General features: G+C 34.6%; 1 protein-coding gene across 1 annotated transcript in view; it reads right to left on the bottom strand.

The window, feature by feature from the left end:
* LOC143234097 (enteropeptidase-like) overlaps positions 1-20,179 on the bottom strand; it is a 56,486-nt gene extending 36,307 nt beyond the window's left edge. The window contains exon 1 of the mRNA XM_076471159.1: positions 19,785-20,179. The gene's annotated coding sequence lies outside the window, so the exon portion shown is untranslated. The remainder of the gene's footprint in view (positions 1-19,784) is intronic.
* Between the last annotated feature and the right edge of the window lie 676 nt (positions 20,180-20,855).

Below are 20,855 nucleotides of genomic sequence, written 5' to 3'. Positions count from 1 at the left end.
GGGAAAAGGTGACAGATGGACATGAAAAGTGAATAGCTTGTGCAAGAAACCAACGTTTCAGAAAATAATGCGCAACTCTTCAATCGTTTGCAGAGGGCTCAGTGTTTCATTTGAAATCTAAGACAAAACGTAATGATTGACAGAGAATCTGTCTTTCTTGTACAAATAAGCTGTGTTATACTTGATGTATTGTATTACACGTAATTCGGCGTTGTTTGATTATTTAATTTTGTTTTCAGATTCATTTCTGCATTTTTTTTCTATTTTTACTTAATATTATTCTATATTTTATAAATATGCTACCGAAACTAAATCACACTATTATTATAGTCACAGTAACTGTCATTTATCAGTTCTTCATATGATGTATTTAAATAACGTATAAGAACAGTTTGTCTATCGAAATAGTTATTTACGAATCATTAAGTAAATGTGTTAAATATATCGCAACATCAGGTGGTAAACTTTAACTAGAACTAGTTCAAATTGTTTGTTTGTTTTGAATTTTGCACAAACCTACGCAATGGTCATTTACGCCAGCCGTCCCTAATTTAGCAGTGTTAGACTAGAGGGAAGGCAGCTAGTCACCAACACCCACCGCCAACTTTGGGGCTACTCCTTTACTAACGAATAATGGAATTAGCTGCACATTAATATACCTGAGAGCCTAAAGGTAAATATCTCATTATATGTTCAATTATTCCATAATCATTAAATGCAAGGCTTGAATTTTGACAAATGTTATTGTTACCCTTAGAAGAGAATGTTTATTTAAGTTAAATTTAAAATCTAGGATTAAATTCCCTGAGATGTTAGGAACATGTTTATTTATACAAAAAAATATATATTGATAATAGTTAGAAGCCGTCATCAGTTATTTGGTGAATGTGAAAACGTATTAGTTATAAAGATAGAACTATATAGTCATCATCTTTACTAGTATCTGTAGTCTCCATAGCAACACGTTTCAAATTTTCTGCTTAAATTTTCTTTATATTCAAGGAATTCCTTTTCACTGAAAGGCCAATTTCTGTTTTAAACGTAAGGCTATAAAATAATGGTTTACAAATTTTTGTCACTGGAGAAACACTAATTTATATACCTGAATTTGTGCGACATTCCTGTCGCCACATACAATATTTTTGTAGATTTTTTTATATTCTTAATTATTATTTTCTTTGTTAAATTCTCGCGACAGCCCTAACAACTTCTCGTGACACAAACTACTGCTACAGAGTATTTAAAAAGAGCGTAAGTTTGAAATTAGCATTTTTCCAAGTGTTAATGGAACAATATTTTTAAATACAATATAAACACACACACACACACACATATATACCGTTTTCTTGTCTTGCTCAGTGACCAGAAATATGTGGCCCAGCATGGCCAGGTGATTAAGGCACTCGACTCATAATCCGAGAGTCTCAGATTCGAATCTCCGCCACATCAAATATGTTTGCCATTTCAGCCATGAATGCGTTATAATGTGACGGTCAATCCCACTATATGTTGGTAAAAGAGTAGCCCAAGAGTTGTTGGTGGGTAGTGATAACTAGCTGCCTTCCCTCTAGTCTTACACTGCTAAATTAGGGACAGCTAACACTGATTGTCCTCGTGTAGCTTTGCGTGAAATTAAAAAACAGACAAATAAACATGTTTTTAGTAACTCCTACAAACTTTCGATTTCGAAGTGATAATTAGTACTAACCTGATGTTTTTTGGACTCGTTACGTGGACGCCATTTTTACGGACTTAAAAGATTCAAATTGTGCTGACAGTTTTCTCTCAAATTTGAAAGTAATATATCCCAACACGAAGTTCACAGTATAAAATGAACTTGATGCAAGCTTTCATTTTTGAATGTTTTTGTAAAAAAAAAATAGACAACCAATAAAACATCGTAAAGATTCACATATAAAGGTTTATTTTCATTGAAATGCTAGCAAGAAACGGGCATCATAAAAATTATTTGTCGTGCAGGCATGACTGTATCTGGCTGTATAAGGACACAAAGATCTTGTCCTTGATTGTTGTTGTTTTTTACTTTCTGTCTCCTACACATACATACGCACACACGTGTATATTTATAATTGGAAGCTACACTTTGAAACCCTTACTTTGACGTCGGGAGAACATTAGTTTCTCGTCAAGGTACTACATAAATGTTAAACTATTTATTTCTCTCAGTAAGCTTCTCTTAGAATTCTTCCAAAGCGACAGCTAAAAGTTTATCGCGTTTACAGACAGAATTAAGATACGTATCGCTAGGTTACGAACCTGTTTCTTTATTGCGTGTTGCTGGCATCTCGGTTTCTGACAGTATAAGTCCATAGACTTGGGACTCAATTTCATGCAAACTAATAATTAATTTGATGTATGCAATTAATGATGTATTAATAACAGGTGGTTTTCCGCTGAGACAATGGTAACTCTACAGATTTACAATGCTAAAATAAGGGGTTTAGTTCCCCTCAGTCGACATAGCAGATAGCTTAATGCTGTTTTGCTACAAGAAAAAAACACAGACATACAATTATAGACGATTAATTAATTCAATGTTTAATATTAAAATTAATAGATATGTAGTTCATTTAAATACAGAATGAACGTAATTAATATCTGTGTTAATTGTGTTAATCAAGGGTAATTAATATGCATTTCACAATATCCAAGTCCTTGACCTTAGTGGGTATTACCCCAAGAAAGAAAAATGCTTTCATCACCAAATCTTAGAAAAACACTCGAGTGTGTGGCCGAGTGGAAAGCATAACAATTACACTAAATCCTATCTGTAATGGTGGCACTAAAATTTCTAAACTTGTTTTCTCTGGAGAGAGTAAGGGTTAGAGGGGATTTAATTAAGAGCTTTAAGATTACTGGGCATATTATATAATATAGATCCATGAAACGTTTTGTGTTTAGTAGTGTGAACAATAGAACAAGGGGACCTAAATATGGTTGTTCCTTCCAAAAGAAGTTTCAGAGACACAAACAAAACCAAACAGTTTATAGTAAATGAAATCGTATGAAACTTTCTTGACAAAGGAATTTTCGAATACACAACATTAAGACTTAACATTTCCTCAGAAATCTTTCTTTACTGAACCTTTATTACTGATTTCAATTATAAGAAACGTAACAACATTTGGCTTACATACACAGATTTACCCTTTATCTTTGATAACTCATCTTGCATATTTATAATTAATGTTCACACATAAACTAAAACAACTGATCTGAGATTGTAATCCTTTAATACTTGAAGTATTGTTAGTACGTATTAACAACATTATATTCACGGGTCTAACTGAGTAGAAAGTATACAAGAATTGTATACTAACTGTTATATACTAGACCTGTATAAAAGTTAATTTAATCTCAGCAATCCAGCATTGTACAGTTCCTTCATGTTTCAGCTTGTGTTATTCCTAAAATATACATGTGAGGAAAACACATGTTTTGAAATGCAAAATAGTTGATGAACTAGTGTTTCTATGTCTACAACTGAAATCGTATATGATAAATCAAATAAAATAATGCGGCAGAATCCAATAATTTATTCAGAACTTTTATATTCAATCCCACTATTCGTTGGTAAAAGAGTAGTAGCCCAAGAGTTGGCGGTGGGTGGTGATGACTAGCTGCCTTCCCTCTAGTCTTACACTGATAAATTAGGGACGGCTAGCACAGATAGCCCTCGAGTAGCTTTGTGCGAAATTCAAAACAAACAAACCGAATCAGCGCTTTATTGTTGATAGTTTCTGCTAAATACCAACTTGGGTGAAAACCACAATCTTACTTAATGACGTTAGGCCAGCTAGAGCAAATCGATTGTTATGTAGTTTGGGTCAATGTTAAAAACGAAGTTTGTTCACAACTACTTTTTTGCTGTTTGTACTTTAAGGATATTCTTTACAGTTTGTTTTTGTGGTTTTATAATATAGAGATCGAAATATGGTGAAATTACCTGTTTAATATGTACAGATAAAAATACATTACGATAATGAAACAGCAAATATCTGGTTTGTTTATCATATTATCCATTATCTGTGCAAAAAGGTTTTAAAAGAAATACATACAGTCATGTGAAAAAGTTAGAACACTCTATGGAAGTCTGTGGTCTGTGTATTTTTGTAACATTTTTGGATAAATAGATATTTAATCTCAATTTTAACAATACTAAGAGATTATAAGAATATAACTAAACAATTAAAACTAAAGAAAAGACTTTCAAGATCTTCTGTAAATGTAATTCTACAAAAATGCATATTATAACTGAGGAAAAAGTTAAGACACCCCAACATTTATTCCCACTTAAAATGGCTCAACTGACACACAGTTGTATAACACCAGGTGCACATGATTAGAAGATCGTTACTCAGCATTTTGAATGAGGCTTGCTCTATTTAATCCTCAGACATTTAGTTTGGTGTGCTCCTGACTGTTGAAGTGAGAGTGAGCACCATGGTGAGAGCAAAAGAGCTGTCTGAAGCCTTCAGAAAGAAAATTGTAACAGCTTATGAGTCTGGTAAGGGATTTAAAAAGATCCCAAAAGATTTTGAAATTAGCCATTCCACTGTCCGGAAAATAGTCAACAAGTGGAGAGCTTTCAAAACAATCTTCAACATGCCCAGCTCTGGTCGTCCAAGCAAGTTCACCCCAAGAGCAGATCGCAAGATGCTAAAAGAGGTCTCCAAACACCCTAACATGTCATCACGGGACCTACAGCAGGCTCTGGCTACTGTTGGTTAATATATGAAAGCCTCTACAATCAGAAAGAGACTGTACAAGTTTAACTTGCATGGAAGGTGTGCAAGGAGGAAACCTTTGCTCTCTAAGAGAAACATCAAGGCCAGACTGAAGTTTCCAAAAGAGAATGTAAACAAAGACCAGAACTTCTGGAATAACGTTTTTTGGACAGATGAGTCCAATATTGAATTATTTGGACACCAGAACATAGGACATGTTTGGTGTAAATCAAATGCAGCATTCCAGGAAAAGAACCTCATACCAACTATGAAGCATGGAGATGGAAGTGTTATGGTTTGGGGCTGCTTTGCTGCAGCAGGACCTGGACAGCTCACGAGCATAGAATCCACCATGAATTCTACTGTGTATCAGAGGGTGCTTGAGGATCATGTGAGACCATCTGTTCGAATATTAAAACTGAAGCGGAACTGGACCCTGCAACACGATAATAACTCAAAACATACCACTAAATCCACCAAGGACTGGCTGAAAACTAAGAAATGGAGAGTCCTGGAATGGCCGAGTCAAAGCCCAGATCTTAATACCATTGAGATGCTGTGGGGTGACTTGAAACAGGCTGTACATGCAAGATACCCCTCAAACATCTCACAGCTGAAAGAATTCTGCATTGAGGAGTGGGGCAAACTTTCTTAATACCGATGTCAGAGACTGGTAAATGGCTACAAGAAGCGTCTTACTGCAGTTATTTCAACCAAAGTGTGGTAACATTAGCTATTAGGGGGTAGGGTGTCCTAACTTTTTCCTCAGTTAGAATATGCATTTTTGTAGAATTACATTCACAGAAGATCTTGAAGATCTCTTTAGTTTTAATTGTTTAGTTATATTCCTATAATATCTCAGTATTGTTGAAATTGAGATTAAATATTTATATATCCAAAAATACACAGGCTTTCATAGGTTGTCCTAACTTTTTCACATGACTGTATAATTATAGAGCATGTAATGCTAAAACCTAAATATAAAATGTTGTTAAACGTCGGTTATTATCAGTATCATTTAACAACTGCTTATTTAGTATACTTGAATAAATTATAGGAATAACTTTTAACTAATTGTAATTCATTTATTTGCCAATATACATGTAAATATGTTTACAAACCCCATTGGTTTTCATTTGTTTTTTTTTTTTAATTACGTCTTTTTATGCCCACCTAGCAACACAAGAGTTCTAACTATTATGTGCTATTTTGTTTAAATTATATTAGGCTAGAATAAAATAACATATTTTGATAAAGAGAGCCTGGTGATTTATATCACTTTTTTGGCAATTATTTGAATATAAAATTTTTTTTATTCGTATAAGGGAATTTTGAAACGCTCTTTCAGTCTTGTTGAAAGCTGTAAGTTACTTTCACAGATTTAAGAAATATGAAAAGTCACTACATGTAATTTGATATCGTGATTCTGGTTTGTCACTGTCAGCACTTTTTATTGACAAAAGCTGATCTTTTTATGTTTGTGCTGGTAGCGAAAAAAATCTCTTAAGATCCATATCGTATTTCTCAACAGGTTTTGTACACAATCTATGGCTAGCATATGAAAGATTAGAGGTGTGAGGCAGCATACAGTAAAGAGACCGGTTTTCTAATTTCTCCAATGGTGGTGTTTAATTAACTCTCCAAATTCGCTAAAGTGTTATTTACCACTTTAAAAGGATATTTATTTTTTTTGATACAAGTTGAGATTCTAACACGTTTTTCTCAGCGTCAAAAGCCTGTTGAGAGGAACAGATAGTTTTACTTGCATGCAACACCATAACCAAAGATCATTATTCTGCCAAGGTCAGACTTGAGTCTCAAGTTTTAAATTCGAATTAGATATTTCTTGGTTTTTCTATCGTGCTATAAATACGTGTAAGTACACAGAAAAAGTAAGTCATTTAGTGAAAGTAAATGTGAAAAAATGAGGTTATACTGCATGAAAGTATCACAGCTTGTATTGTAATTTATTAAATTAGTAAAAGTAAGACAAAGCTAGTGAGATATGTAGTCAAATAGATCTAGACTTTGTTTGTAAGTGTAGTTATAAAAAGTGTATAGTGACGACTTTTAAAATGTAATAATCGCAGATTGTATTGTAATAACAGAGACGGAGAAGAAGCATTCGTTTTACCATTGGGTTTCTAAAGTAATTGATTCAGACTGTATGGAATTTTGATATAAACATATTTATTTAAAGCTCTGGATACAATTTTGGTAATCCATGGGGTAACCTAAGTGAATTTATCACTAATTGTATTGTGATAACAGAAGAGAGAAGAAATAATTTTTCTTGTGAAAATGTGTCCGAAAATAATTGAGCTCCCCTCTATGAACTTTGACAAAAAAGAGACAATTCTATAAAGCTACAGATGTAACTGTGATAACGAATTGTGTAACGAATTTTTGTACATACCTCTGATTTTTTTAATATATTATGTTTTAAAAAGTAGATTTTGCCGTCCGTTTATTGTTGAAATTTCTTGCGAACAAGTCACAGACACCCACTGTAAGGAATACGGCCATATAAAAACTTACATTTAGAAAGGCATATTTTACAATAGCAATGTTTCAAGTACAACCTTAAGATGGCAAAGAGTCACATGTAGTTTAAAACAATGAAAAGGTAAATTATACAATTTATCGTTCTTGTTTTAAGGCCAGAGTGCTCGAGCAATGATGTAACAAACTTTGGCAGTGGTAGTGTTTGTCCTTATATTTTAAGAACCGACTGCTATGTTAGAATTGGTTTGCCTCACCCAGAACCCTCGAACCAGATATACAGAATTAAAAACTTCACTTTCGAAGGTTATATCATAGTTAGAAACTAACTCTAGAGACTGTACTCAGCCCACTGTTGTTTTTTATCTAGCTCACGCAGCGCGTGAGCATAAGCAATGATTCAACCCCCATGTAATATGGAAGCGGATTTTTACTTGTTAACTTTTCGAGCATGCTCGTAATAATCAGATATGGCTACTTGTGCATTGCTATCTCATTAGTAATGTTGGAGAATAGTTATTGTTATTACCTGTTATTACCAAGGTTATAAATTTTGTTGTTTTTCTTAATTTTGCACAAAGCTACTCAAGGGCTATCAGCGCTAGCCGTCTCTAATTTAGTTGTGCAAGACTAGAGGGAAGGCATCTAGTCATCACCATCCACCGTCAACTCCTGGGCTACTCTTTTAACCACGAATAATGGGATTGAACGTCACATTATAACGCCCCCACGGCTGAAAGAGCATGTTTAGCGCGACGGGGATGCGAACCTGCAATTCTCAGATTACGAGTCGAACGCCTTAACCTACCAAGTCAAGCGTAAATCATTCATGTGCATTTAGATTTACATAAAGTGAAGGAAGGAGAGAGTTATAATTTTCTGATAACGTTAGCCAGTGAGTTAGATCGACAAGGCCCGGCATGGCCAAGCGTGTTAAGACGTGCGACTCGTAATCTGAGGGTCACGGGTTCGCATCCCCGTTGCGCCAAAACATGCTCGCCCTTTCAACCGTGGGGGCGATATAATGTGACGGTTAATCCCACTATTCGTTGTTAAAAAAGTATCCCAAAAGTTGGCGGTGGGTGGTGATGACTAGCTGCCTTCCCTTTAGTCTTACACTGCTAAATTAGGGACGGCTAGCACAGATAGCCCTAGTAGCTTTGTGCGAAATTCAAAAGCAAACAAACTAGATCGACAAATTTTGGCTTTGTGAATTTTACTATTTATTTTATCGATTTTTATAAGCGCTTCGGTGGCTTGCTAGTCTGCATTTAGTTTGTATACTACTCAATAGTGTATGTGTGTGTATACGTACTAATAAAGTTTTGTTTACATGTTATTTGCAGTAATATGTGTTACACATATTGTACATCTAGTCGGTTTACGTTATATATACTACCGTGCTTATGGAAGTGAAGAAAATGTAAACAGGAAATCCATATTGCACAACATCACCTAAATCAATCAAAACTCTTGGTTGTAGTGGTAAGCTGGATCCAATCCGGCTGTTATATCATGTAAAAACCATAATAAATAAATAACAAAAGTTTTTCTCCTAGGTATAAAAATTGTTTTAAGTAAATGAAGGGCCTGTGTTATTTTTAAAAGTAAAGCCATTAAATTCAGTAATCATATCTTGTCATTAGTATTACGTTGTGTATCTCTTTGAAACATGTTGTGATACACAAATACATCATAGCATTCTACAACAATATATTGCGTTGTCCAGAAATAAGTGTCTGATTTCTTACGATGACATTCAGAAGCTGAATATTGAGTAACTTGTTGTTGGTTGGTTGGTTTAATCCAACGTTTGTCGCTTACAATGTATCTTAATCGTTTGTTGTTTCAACTGTACTCAGAGTAAGTTTCACAACTCCCAAGGCAGCATGGAGAAGAATGAATTTCGTCTGATTTTCCATTACGACTTAAAACTTGAATGAAAAGTTACCGAAACTATACGGAACATCAACCATGCATTTGACCATGGATCTGTTACTGAACGAAATGTCCAGCGTTGGTTTCAAATGTTTCGACATGGAGATGAAAGTCTTGAAGACCACGACGGTCTTGGAAGGAAGCCATCCTTAGGTAAAAACACATTTAGGGAAGCAGCTGAGACAGACCCTCGCACAACAGTACGTGAGCTTGCAGAAAAGCTAGGCACAAGTATACCAAGCATTGCCAGCCATGTGAGTGGGATTAGAAATGAAAAGGTTGATAAGTGGGTTCCGTATGTCCTGACTGAAGATCAACAAAATCAGCATTATGAGACCTGTCAAGGATGACGCTCCAAAAATTGAACAAATTGGGAATCGAGGTTCTGCCTCATCCAACTTATTCCCCAGACCTTTGCCTTATAGATTTTAATTTTTTTCAAGCACTTTGACAACTTTTTAAACAATAAACGCTTTCAAAACCAGGCAGCTGCAGAAGAAGCTTTCAGGTAGTTCATTGACCGTAGAAACTGATTTTCACAACATGGGCACAAACAGCATCGTTACACTTTGGCAAAAGTGTGGTGAAGCAAATAGTGCTTACTTTTATTGAAGCATGTTTTACTACACTGGTTTATACTTTTCCAAACTTCACAGTTCAAAAACGACATTTATTTCTGGACAATCTAATATTTCAAGAAGAGTAGACAAAACGTCATCCACAGTATTTTAGATAATAACCATTTATTTCAAATTTGTTTTCAATATTTCACCGAACACGCTCGCCCTTTCAACCATAAGAGCATTATGTGTGATGTTCAATCCCTCTATGCGTTGATAAAAGTGTTTTATGTTTTGTCAACCATCTTCATTCTCATAATTCAGTTTCCTCATCATTAATATATTGTTATTGACTTAACAATATAATAAGTGAATAGCTCAATGTCAAAACATCACTCTATGTATTATTACTATAACCATCTTTTCTCTTTACTTATGCTTATAAGATCGACATTTTGTCACTTTCGTTTTTTTAAAGCACTCAAACAAGGATAATTTATATTTCATGACAAAGTTTTAGATTTTATTATTTGGTATCCAAAACACAAGTAATCTACTTTGTAATCGTAGAAAAAAACAACCGATTAATTTCAGCGATGAGATTTATTGCTCACATGTAGGCAGACATGTTGATTACAAATTCATGGTAATAAACATGTACAAAACTGACCATCAGTGTACTATAATTGCTTAATGTTTGTATATATGGAAAATTGATTACGTGACAAAACAAAAATGTAATTAATCATGAACATATATATAGGTGCAAACAAAATCATGTATAAATGTTTTCAAGTGAAAGAGCGTCGAATAATTATCCAAAACGGTGGAGAACGAAGTAAGTTGAAGTTGCTTTTTATTATGGTTTCACAATAATCATGATGGGGTTAATTCCTCTGTTTGAATAACGAGGTCATTACGAAATGTTATTAACCCAACAAATCATGAATTAAAATTTATGTTTGTTTTTAAACGTTTTGTTAGCGGATCATGTTTACTGGATGTTCAAGTCTCTGACTATGGTGTTTTTAGATAAAAAAAATAACTGAACTTTTCAGCACCAGCAAATAGACTGAGCACCATAGATATATGAGTGTGAGAAACAGCATGTGTTCTAATTGAATTCATGAGAACAATGTGTACCTGTTGATAAGGATATAACATAAATTAAAAATAAATGTAAAATAAACTGCACGTGAATGGTTTGGTTTTGAATTTTGCGCAAAGCTACAGGAGGGATATCTGCGCTAGTTGTCCCTAATTGAGCAGTGTAAGATAAGAGGAAAGGCAGCTAGTCATCACCGCCCACCGCCAACTTTAGCTACTTTTTTAACAACGAATAGTGGAATTGACCGTCACATATAACTCCCCCACGGCTGAAAAAGCAAGCATATTTCTTGTGTCGGAGGTTCGAACCCGCGACCCTCAGATTACGAGCTGAGCGCCCTGGCCACGCCAGGCCCTGCATATGAATTCTCAATGAAATGCAATATAATTTATAAGCTACTCTTATCTCTACATTAAAATTCTGTTGATCTGTTGTAGCCAAGCATGAGATTCCAATTGATCAGATCACGTGACTAGTATATTTTTAAGAAGTAAAATTGCATTCACGATTCAGTGATAGAAAAATAGCATAAAATAGCAAAAACAGGTAATAGCAAGCGGAACCACTAGTCCTGGTAGCTATAAAATCAGTTTTGTTACTCCCAAAGAATAAATTATATCTATTCTATAAATGGTTTCTTGTATAAGGCCTATAAAGCTACATATGATGGAGTTTATTTCTTGACAAAGCAAAGTTTTCAAATCTGACTGCATACATTTTAAAGTTTGTGTAATAAAGAAATTTTGCATCTTTTACGCTACGTTTAATCAGAAATGTCGATTTTGGCTTTCTAGCTATCTATCGATTAGATTATCTGGTTTGTTGTATCATAGATCAAAGTTATTACAAAAGATGTGTTCGAAATGCAAATGTGTTTATAATTTGAATGTTTCTGGATAAATATATTGTAATTACGGTAAATTCTTAGGTGATAAGAACATGAAATAATAGGACTGATGTTTTATATAAATGTATGTGTTATGTGTTATGCTTATTGAATAATGCCAGGCACTAGTGTTCGAGTACCCTCTTCTTTCATTAAAAAAAAGTGAGGAACGTTGTCATTTCAACAACAATTAAAAATTAATGAAACTTTCATGACTCTACCAGTGTTATTTTAATTAATGAAGACTTAAGCAGGCAAAACGAAAAAATTATAATAAGTCAATGAAATTGAAATGAAAATTTAAAAAAAAGCTTCAAAACTACTGGTATTGGTAAAACTATGGTTTCTTTTTAAAAAGTATTTTACGGTATTTATTCGCAAGTCATTGATTATACTGTGTTATTGGTGTGAGCTGAAAGGGCTTAAATAATAACAACCCAATGCACATCGTGTGTAACAAGAGGGAAAAAAGGAGTGTATACAATAGAGGACTGTCGTTTACCTCACTAACGGTGTGTACTAGGTAATTTATAATATTATTTATTCATTTACTACTTTCATAATCGAGTTTACCCAGGTTAGAGGGAGATATAAAAGGAATCGTATCTATAGAAAATGTTGCAGGCATTCAATAAATCAGCAAAATATAATATGCTTGATTTAGTTTCATGTTCAGGAAGCGTCAGTTGGTTGTCACCACATACTAGAACGAGGGGACACATCGGCAAGGCTATATTCTATGACACATCTTCGCATGTGTGGAACCAAGTTCGAATATAGTTTGTTGTAAAAAAGATGTATATGTATATTTAAGAACATTTCAGAAAGTGCTGGAACGGCGTTCCGGTGCATATCGCTAAGAATCCAGCGCTGTCTGGAACTTATTTATGAAATTATTATGACTTTTAATTTTCAAATTAGGGGACTTAAAAAAGAAAATTATTACTTAGAACATCTGCAGACGATCAAATCTATGTTGCATGGCTGATATAATTGCAGTTGGTTTCCTGTGGTAAATTTATAAAATCTTGGATTATCTGAGCTGGATTTTAGATTTACGTTATAATAATTATATTAATGTGTTTTAGGGATTAAGAAGTTCAGTTGGTGCTTTCTTACTTTATCTGAAACATACTAGATGTTTATTTTCTCTTTTAGTTCGGAAAGTTGAACACTTCATGTTTCCAAATATGTTAAAATATTCATATTTACGCGCGTGTGCCTACTCTTGAACATACAGTTTGCACTGACTATTCTTGTTTTAATCACACATTGTCAAAGGTCATCCACTTTTGGTATTTCTCAGAAAACGTCGCTGTGGTATTCATTAAGTTTGTATTAGTAAGTACTATATTTGCATAAGTCAAAATCATGTTTGGATATAACATGTGACATGAATTTCAGAAGATCTGATACAAAATGGACAAGTACACATTGGTTGGTTCTCTTTGCTTTTACCAATGTTTTTTTTTTTTTAAATCATGTCTAGACCTCCTTCAACAGACAGAGCAGAAAGACGGTATCTTGTTTTATGTATGCTTTTCATACCTCAATTGTACTGTAGTTTTTGACAATTCGGGTCTGCACGTGCTTTAATATTATTGGGAAACTTCGTCTAATCTCATTTTAAGCATTTAAGTCAGAATTCATATTCACTCTACAATATATTTTTGCCAAGTCTCCTTTTACTACTGTTGCCTAACATAAATTGGTATACCTAAGAATACCACAGAGTAACGTCGTAAAGTCGAGCTTTTGATGCCAAGATATAAATGGGTAATATGTCTACATTAATTTAGAAGCGTGAATTGACATGCAAATGAGTAAGGTTATTGTAGGAGAGAAGTGGTTCTATGACAAGACGATGAAACTATGAAAACTCAAACAATGAGATTGGATATGCCTTTGGTATATGACTGTTGCATGTACGTTTGTTTGTTTTTAAATGTTGCGCAAAGCTACAGGAGGGCTATCTGCGTTAGCCGTCCCTAATTTAGCAGTGTAAAACTAGAGGGAAGGCAGCTAGTCATCACCACCCACCGACAACTCTTGGGCTACTCTTTTACCAACGAATAGTGGGATTGACCCTACGTTATAACACCCCACGACTGAAAGGGCGAGCATGTTTGGTGTGACGAGGATTCGAACCCACAACCCTCAGATTACGAGGCGAGTGTCTTAACCACCTGTCCATGCCGGGTCAACTGCTGCATGTAAACATCACGATTCTTGCTAAATCGGCCTTATTTTATTTCTAGGCGGCTTAATTCATCAAAATAAGTTCTGTGGTTGTGTGACACTTAAAAGCATGTTAAACATATTCACAAGCTAAAGCTATATGCCAGTGATGAAATTCCTATGCAATGGTTGTACCAAAAAAATCATAAGTTGAGGAGACTGGTGGGCCGAAGAACAGTGAACTGTGTTGTACAGTTTCATCTCAGATGGTGAGGAGTCACTGTGGAAAAGTGGCTTGCGTGCTCTGCCCAAAACATAGACGTAAACCTCTTGATCATTCTGGCTGTGATTAAATGCCTGACCAGCAGTCAGTTTGATTAGTTTTTCAAAAGATTAATGAATGAAAGGACCTTCTGTGCTCTCAAATGGTGGTTCACAGAAGCATTTATCTAGGATATCACGTGACAGCCACTTGATTACTGGGGTAACTGATGATCGGATGTAATGCTTAGAACAATAATTAGAATGATGGAGAAAAATTTTCAGAAATCCTAGTGCATCTTTAAAGTAAATTACTTTGGAGTTTTCATCTTCCAGGGATTCAGGCGGAATGCTGTGGTGATTGTTTATATAAGAAACTACATAAAAAAAATTTGTTTATTGCAGGTGCAGAATGTTAGTTGTATTTATATAAATGTCACTTGTATGACGTGTTACAGTTGTAGGTGTTCATATTGGCAGCTATCCAGGAAACTAAATTTTCTTTTACAGTTGATTATTTCACTTCACTTACATTAATCTATCGGTCTATATTCTGTTGTGAAAACAAAAATACATGTTAGATTAGTTGTGGATGACAACTCTTAGTTTGTCTAAATTTTGCCTCCTTTTATGTTTAGTGATATCGAGAGATTTATTGAATTATAGATGGCAGTATGTTAACTGGTACTTAGCAGCAACGACGACTATGTTGCCATAGCTACCATAGACGAGTCATCAGACATTCTGTCGAATGCTATTAATGTTTATGCAACGATATTTATGGTATGATAACGATATGGTTAAATGTATGTTTATGGTACTTGAGCGCAATGAAAGAGAGGACTGTAGTCCTTTAACCACAAACGTTTAAAGTGTGTACAAAAATAACTATTCCATGAAAAACTCGTATTTTGATAGCTGAATAGTTATCTCTAACCTGAACTACTTCAAAACATTTAGAAATACATTTATTTTGTTTTTTTAATCGCTCATTAACTACTACAGTAGGGCCCGGCTGGCCAGGTGGTAAGGCTACTCGATTTCTTAATGTTAGGGTCGCGGGTACAAATCCCCGTCACACCATCCTCGCCCTTTCAGCTGTGGAGGCGTTATAATGTTAGGATTAATTCCACCATTCTTTGGTAAAAGAGTAATCCAACAGCTGGGGGTGATGATAATTAGCTGCCCTTCCTTTCAGTCTTACACTGTTAAATTCCAGACGTGTGAACTTGCGCGAAATTCGAAAAACAGACAAACCATCACAGTATACACGGAAGACACTGCAACTTTCCTTTTTAGTGCTTGTGTTAAGCGATAGCTTACGTAACAACGCTATGAAACCACCTACTAATAATACAACTTTATTTTTAGATCATGTAATAAAGTAATAATAGATAATCTAAGTCGTCAAGCTATTTTTTCGCTTTTGTTTGCCGAAAAAACCTGATTATAGGTTATCTATCTGGTATTTGAAGGAATATTATAGTTACAGATTTATCTGTATTGGCGATAAAAGGTCATCATGGCCGTAAGAGGTAGAAGATAACCATCAGGGAGATTAATATCTGTCTTAGTTTAAGTAATCAGAAAAAAACAGTACTGAGTGCCTCTCTAGTTAAAGGACTGAATTTGTCTAGAAAATATAGGACGACATTTCGAACTATTAGGACTTAATTAAAGAATATCATTGAAGAATGACAACGTATTTAATATTCTAATTATTGAAACTGAATCATGTAAAGATTACCAGTTAAAGAACCAATATTAACCACAAAATATGTTGATAGAGTTTTCACATGTGTTTATGATATTTATAGTTAAAAGAAAAAGTTGTGTAAAGAGGACAAACAGAAAAAGTAAAAGACCGAGAGCTTCATAACCACAATAAGAAATAGTAAGCTTCAAGCTACGGTAGGCCCGGCACGGCCAAGCGTGTTGAGGCATGCGACTCGTAATCTGAGGGTCGTGGATTCGCATCCCGGTCGCGCCAAACATGCTCGCCCTTTCGGCCGTGGGGGCGTTATAATGTGACGGTCGATCCCACTATTCCTTGGTAAAAGAGTAGCCCAAGAGTTGGCGGTGGGTGGCGATGACTAGCTGTCTTCCCTCTAGTCTTACACTGCTAAATTAGGGACGGCTAGCACAGATAGCCCTCGAGTAACTTTGTGCGAAATTCCAAAAAACAAACAAACAAACAAGTTGCTTACGACGACGACGTTACATGCTGGAAACAGGCGTATTGTGGGGACGTTGACTATACTTTGTTTGTTTAAAACTTTTACATCATATAATCTTTACATTTTGATATAATTACCCTTGAACTAGGGGTAAGTTTTTAAATGTATAAATGCAATTTTTAAAGTAGATCTTTGAACATTATTAATCGCTTTCCAGTGGCTAAGCGATAAGTCTGGAGGTTTATAACGCTAAAAACCGGGTTTCGATACCCTTGGTTGGAATCATACAGATAGCTTATTATGCAACTTTGTGCTCAATAACAAACAAACAGAAACAGTATTAGTCTAGTATTCCGATTTTGATTTTGAAATCACAATCAACAAGTAAAGTCCTGGGATAATATTCAGCTATAAAAAGTGGATCATAAGAGATTTTCCATTTTTCGCACAATCTGCCCAATGGCTATTTGTTTATAGCCATTCTTAACAGTGAATAACTGATGGAGAGAAAGGAGCTCACAACTAGCATTTACCAGCAACTCTTGTCTGACCAACTACTTTTATAACCTGTGACCTCAAAGACAGGAGCGCCATATTTTATTTTACTTTTGTGGTAACAGGATTCGAACCTCAGATTTACAGTTTTGTACGCTAGCCGTCGGGCTACGCTCGGTTCCGAAATTTTTTTGTAAACCTAAATAATTAGGCGAGACCCTGAATGTGTTGCAAACAATCCATCTCATTCATGGTTTGTTGTTTTTGGTTTCCAAAATGTCATTGGATGCGGTATTGATACAACTTTGTGCACGAAAAACAATTATTTTAGTAGGAGAAAACGTTGACGTGATTGAACAGAAGCAAGACTATTGTAAGAATGACCAATTTAAAAAGAAAAGAAAATAACAAGTGTATTTAGTGCAGGTTACACATTGACTTGCTAAACGTTTTGGTTATGACACTATATCCCTAACAACACACTTGTAGATTTAAGGGTGGTGATTAGCCACCATCGTTTTATATTTTTTAAAAAATGGAACATACATATTTTAAATATTATAAAAAAGTGGAATGGCTAGCCAAGTTAATTCCCTCCTAAATCTGTGATTGCAACATATCTTTCTTGTAGCTAAAGTCAAACTACCTAAGCAAATAAACTTTCAGTTTTATTTACAGAATAAACCAATGGGATCAACATAAATTTGGTCTGTTTTTTAAACAGTTCTACATCACACGAAAAGAAACTTCCATGAAATAATTACTTATTACCTAACAGACAGCTCTCCAAACTGTTGCCTGAAATTACACATTTTGATTTCAAACTATTCAGGAACTGAACTAGTGAATTTGGAAAATATCTCCATGTACATTGAAAGCATATATAGTACGTTACATGGTGGTTAACTTATGGGAGACATGATAGAGGATTCTAAACTGTTTTAAAATATTTAACCATTTTGAAATTATTATTAAAAGTCAATAGCTTATAACTAAAGGATGGTGCATTTTATGATGCATTCAGAAAAACACATTGTACACAGTAATTATACACTGCGGTGCCGAAAATCTGTAAAGCACTTAAAAGTCCAGGAAGAAATTTAAAAATCCCGAAAGTAAAATCAAGAATCCATACACAATATTAATACCAGAAAACATTATCACAGAGGTATGTAAACAGCTTAAGACACTTCCTATGTTATTTTAGCAGATTCTAGGAGCATGATACGATTTAAACACCCTTATATATATTTTGATTTCAACTTTTATATCACATAGAACATTACAACCGGCTGCTCAAGGAATTTATATTTAAACACACCAAGTATAATTTAAGATTACAATCGATCTGTATTATAATCATATATAACACAATATAATAAAATATTTAATAAAACTAATAAATTAAGTAGAAGTATGAATAATTTAATTATTGTAGAAGATTCAATGACTGATAAAAAATTATAATAAGCCAATGGATAATAGAAATTTATGGTTACTGAAAAATAAATCCTATGCAATTAATGTCCATCAAATTTTATAAACTTAAAGTGATATCATTTCTAAATCGTGTTACTAGAACTCAGCCTTAGCACCTGAGGACATTAAGTGAGCCGTCTAGGTAAATAATCGCCATCTATTGTACATTTTTAGACCTATGAAAATGTACGTGAGAGAAAAAAAAAGAGAGTGGTGTGGTTTTGCTTCCTTACAGTATAGATTCATAATGGGGAAAATGAAGTTTAACAATAAAAATGAAGACGATTGATAAGGCTTAAAACAAGGTTGGAACGTTTCGGAATGATTTAATCCACTTTCAACGAAACCTGAAATCGTGTTACAAAAATGATTATTATTAAAATTATATTTACTATTGTAACGCAGTAATTAGTTACTGAATTATTATGAAAAGCGGCAAATGATTGGGTAAAACAGTGTTTATATATATTACACAACAGCTGAGTTAAGTGTGAAAATGTGAAACGATTTTAGATCTAAAAAGCTTTATGGGTCGTTAAGGGTTGGTCAGTCTTTAGTTATGAGCAGTTTTTCTTCAATGTAGAGGGCAAGATCTGAAGATCCTGTGGTGATAATTGTTAAATGGTACATTGTGACCTGTGGTTTCAAAATGGGAACTAATGAATAAGTGGCTAGGTTTAAATAGTGTATGGTTGTTTGTGTTAGATACTCCTAAATGTTCACAGACTCTTAGTTAAGGGTCGTTAAGGGTTGGTCAGTCTTTAGTTATGAGCAGTTTTTCTTCAATGTAGAGGGCAAGATCTGAAGATCCTGTGGTGATAATTGTTAAATGGTACATTGTGACCTGTGGTTTCAAAATGGGAACTAATGAATAAGTGGCTAGGTTTAAATAGTGTATGGTTGTTTGTGTTAGATACTCCTAAATGTTCACAGACTCTTAGTTTTTAAGTGGCATTCCGTTTTGCCAAAGTACGCGACCTGACGGTCACTATACGTATATTCATATACGAGCCATGAACATAATTGTTTAGATATATTTGATCTCTGTACAGAAACGAGTGTTTAATATGGAGGCCAAGTCTTATCTTATTCTAAGCTGAATTTGAGAAGTTTATGGTTCGGGTGTGGTTTCTTAGTTGGTAGGGATTACAAACCCATAAAATAAGGGAGATACTGAGGAAAACTTTGGGGATGCTGTGTACATTGGCAGGTGGTTGGAATTTGTTGTTAGGAAGTCGCGTGTAACCTTCGTTAGGCATTATTTAACATGTGCTTATGCAGAAGGATAGTTTCTTTGTGTAAAGCAAACTAATTAGAAATAAGATGAAAACTCATGTTTAACAATGATATAACCGGATTAAGTTTGTAAAAGTTGGAAACAAAACTACTGAAATTGGAATTAGAGGCCAGTAAAAGTTCTTTTATGATAAATAGAGGTTGAAAAATGTTTACCTTTGGTACTCTCCTGGGAACGATGAAAAATAATTTTCTTCGAGTTCGGATGTTATTTGACATTGGGTTGTTGGCAGTTAAGGTGAGAAATGGTTTGATTTCAATTTTGTGCAAAGCTACTCGAGGGCTATCTGCGCTAGCCGTCTCTAATCTAGCAGTGTAAGACTTAAAGGAAAACAGATATTCATCACCACTCACCGCCACCTCTGGGGCTACTCTTTTACCAACGAATAGTGGGCCTAACTGTCACATTATAACTCCCATGGCTGAAATGGCGAGCATGTTTGTTGTGACGGGGATTCGAATCCGCGACCCTCAGATTACTCTCGAACGCCTTATCCACCTTACCATGCGGGGCGGTAGTAACAAAGGGACTTTGAAACGTGGGCTTGGTTGTCGAAACAGCAAGAAAGTGTCATCAGTAGAGGGTCTGTAAAAGACAAGTTTGAATTCACGTGGGACGTTTTTTATCCACTTGTGTTCATGATAGCATAAAAAAACAACACCCAAAAACCTGTTGGTTATCATCGGACCCAGCAGGGATAGTAAAGCGATTCCAGCTATCTGGTCATTAATGATGTCATTAAAAAAGGAATGGTTTAACTTTGTGGACACGATAAAAAGTCCCAATAATTCTTTACGTATAAAACTAGGATACTGTTCAGTGTCTATGGGAAAGAGAAGGCCCATGACTAAACTTAAAGTTTCTTGGTATGGAAAGATTCGATCTCAAAACTGGCCATAGTGTATTGATGAGCAAAGGGAATTTTAGATATTTCAGAATCAAAGGTAAAATAGTTAGTAATCGTAAATTCGTTCGTGGTGAATGAATTAAGAATATAAACGATAAATGAGAGAGGTTGTAATTGAAAGAGTCTACAGCTGAGAGAATGAGTTGGAATAATTATCCAATTTTGTGTACTTTGGATAAGCCATAAAGAATATCGGGTTTGGTGCTATTTGGGGAAATTTGTCGAAAATTAGTTTCAGAGATAATGTTTTGACTTCTTAAGGTTTTAAAGAAACGTAGGATCTTTACGGTTAAGGATAATATGTCAGTATATAGTTTGT

Source organism: Tachypleus tridentatus, chromosome 12 (genome assembly GCF_004210375.1).
Source record: "Tachypleus tridentatus isolate NWPU-2018 chromosome 12, ASM421037v1, whole genome shotgun sequence".
NCBI lineage: Eukaryota > Metazoa > Arthropoda > Merostomata > Xiphosura > Limulidae > Tachypleus > Tachypleus tridentatus.
This window is presented reverse-complemented; position numbering and strand designations above follow the sequence as displayed.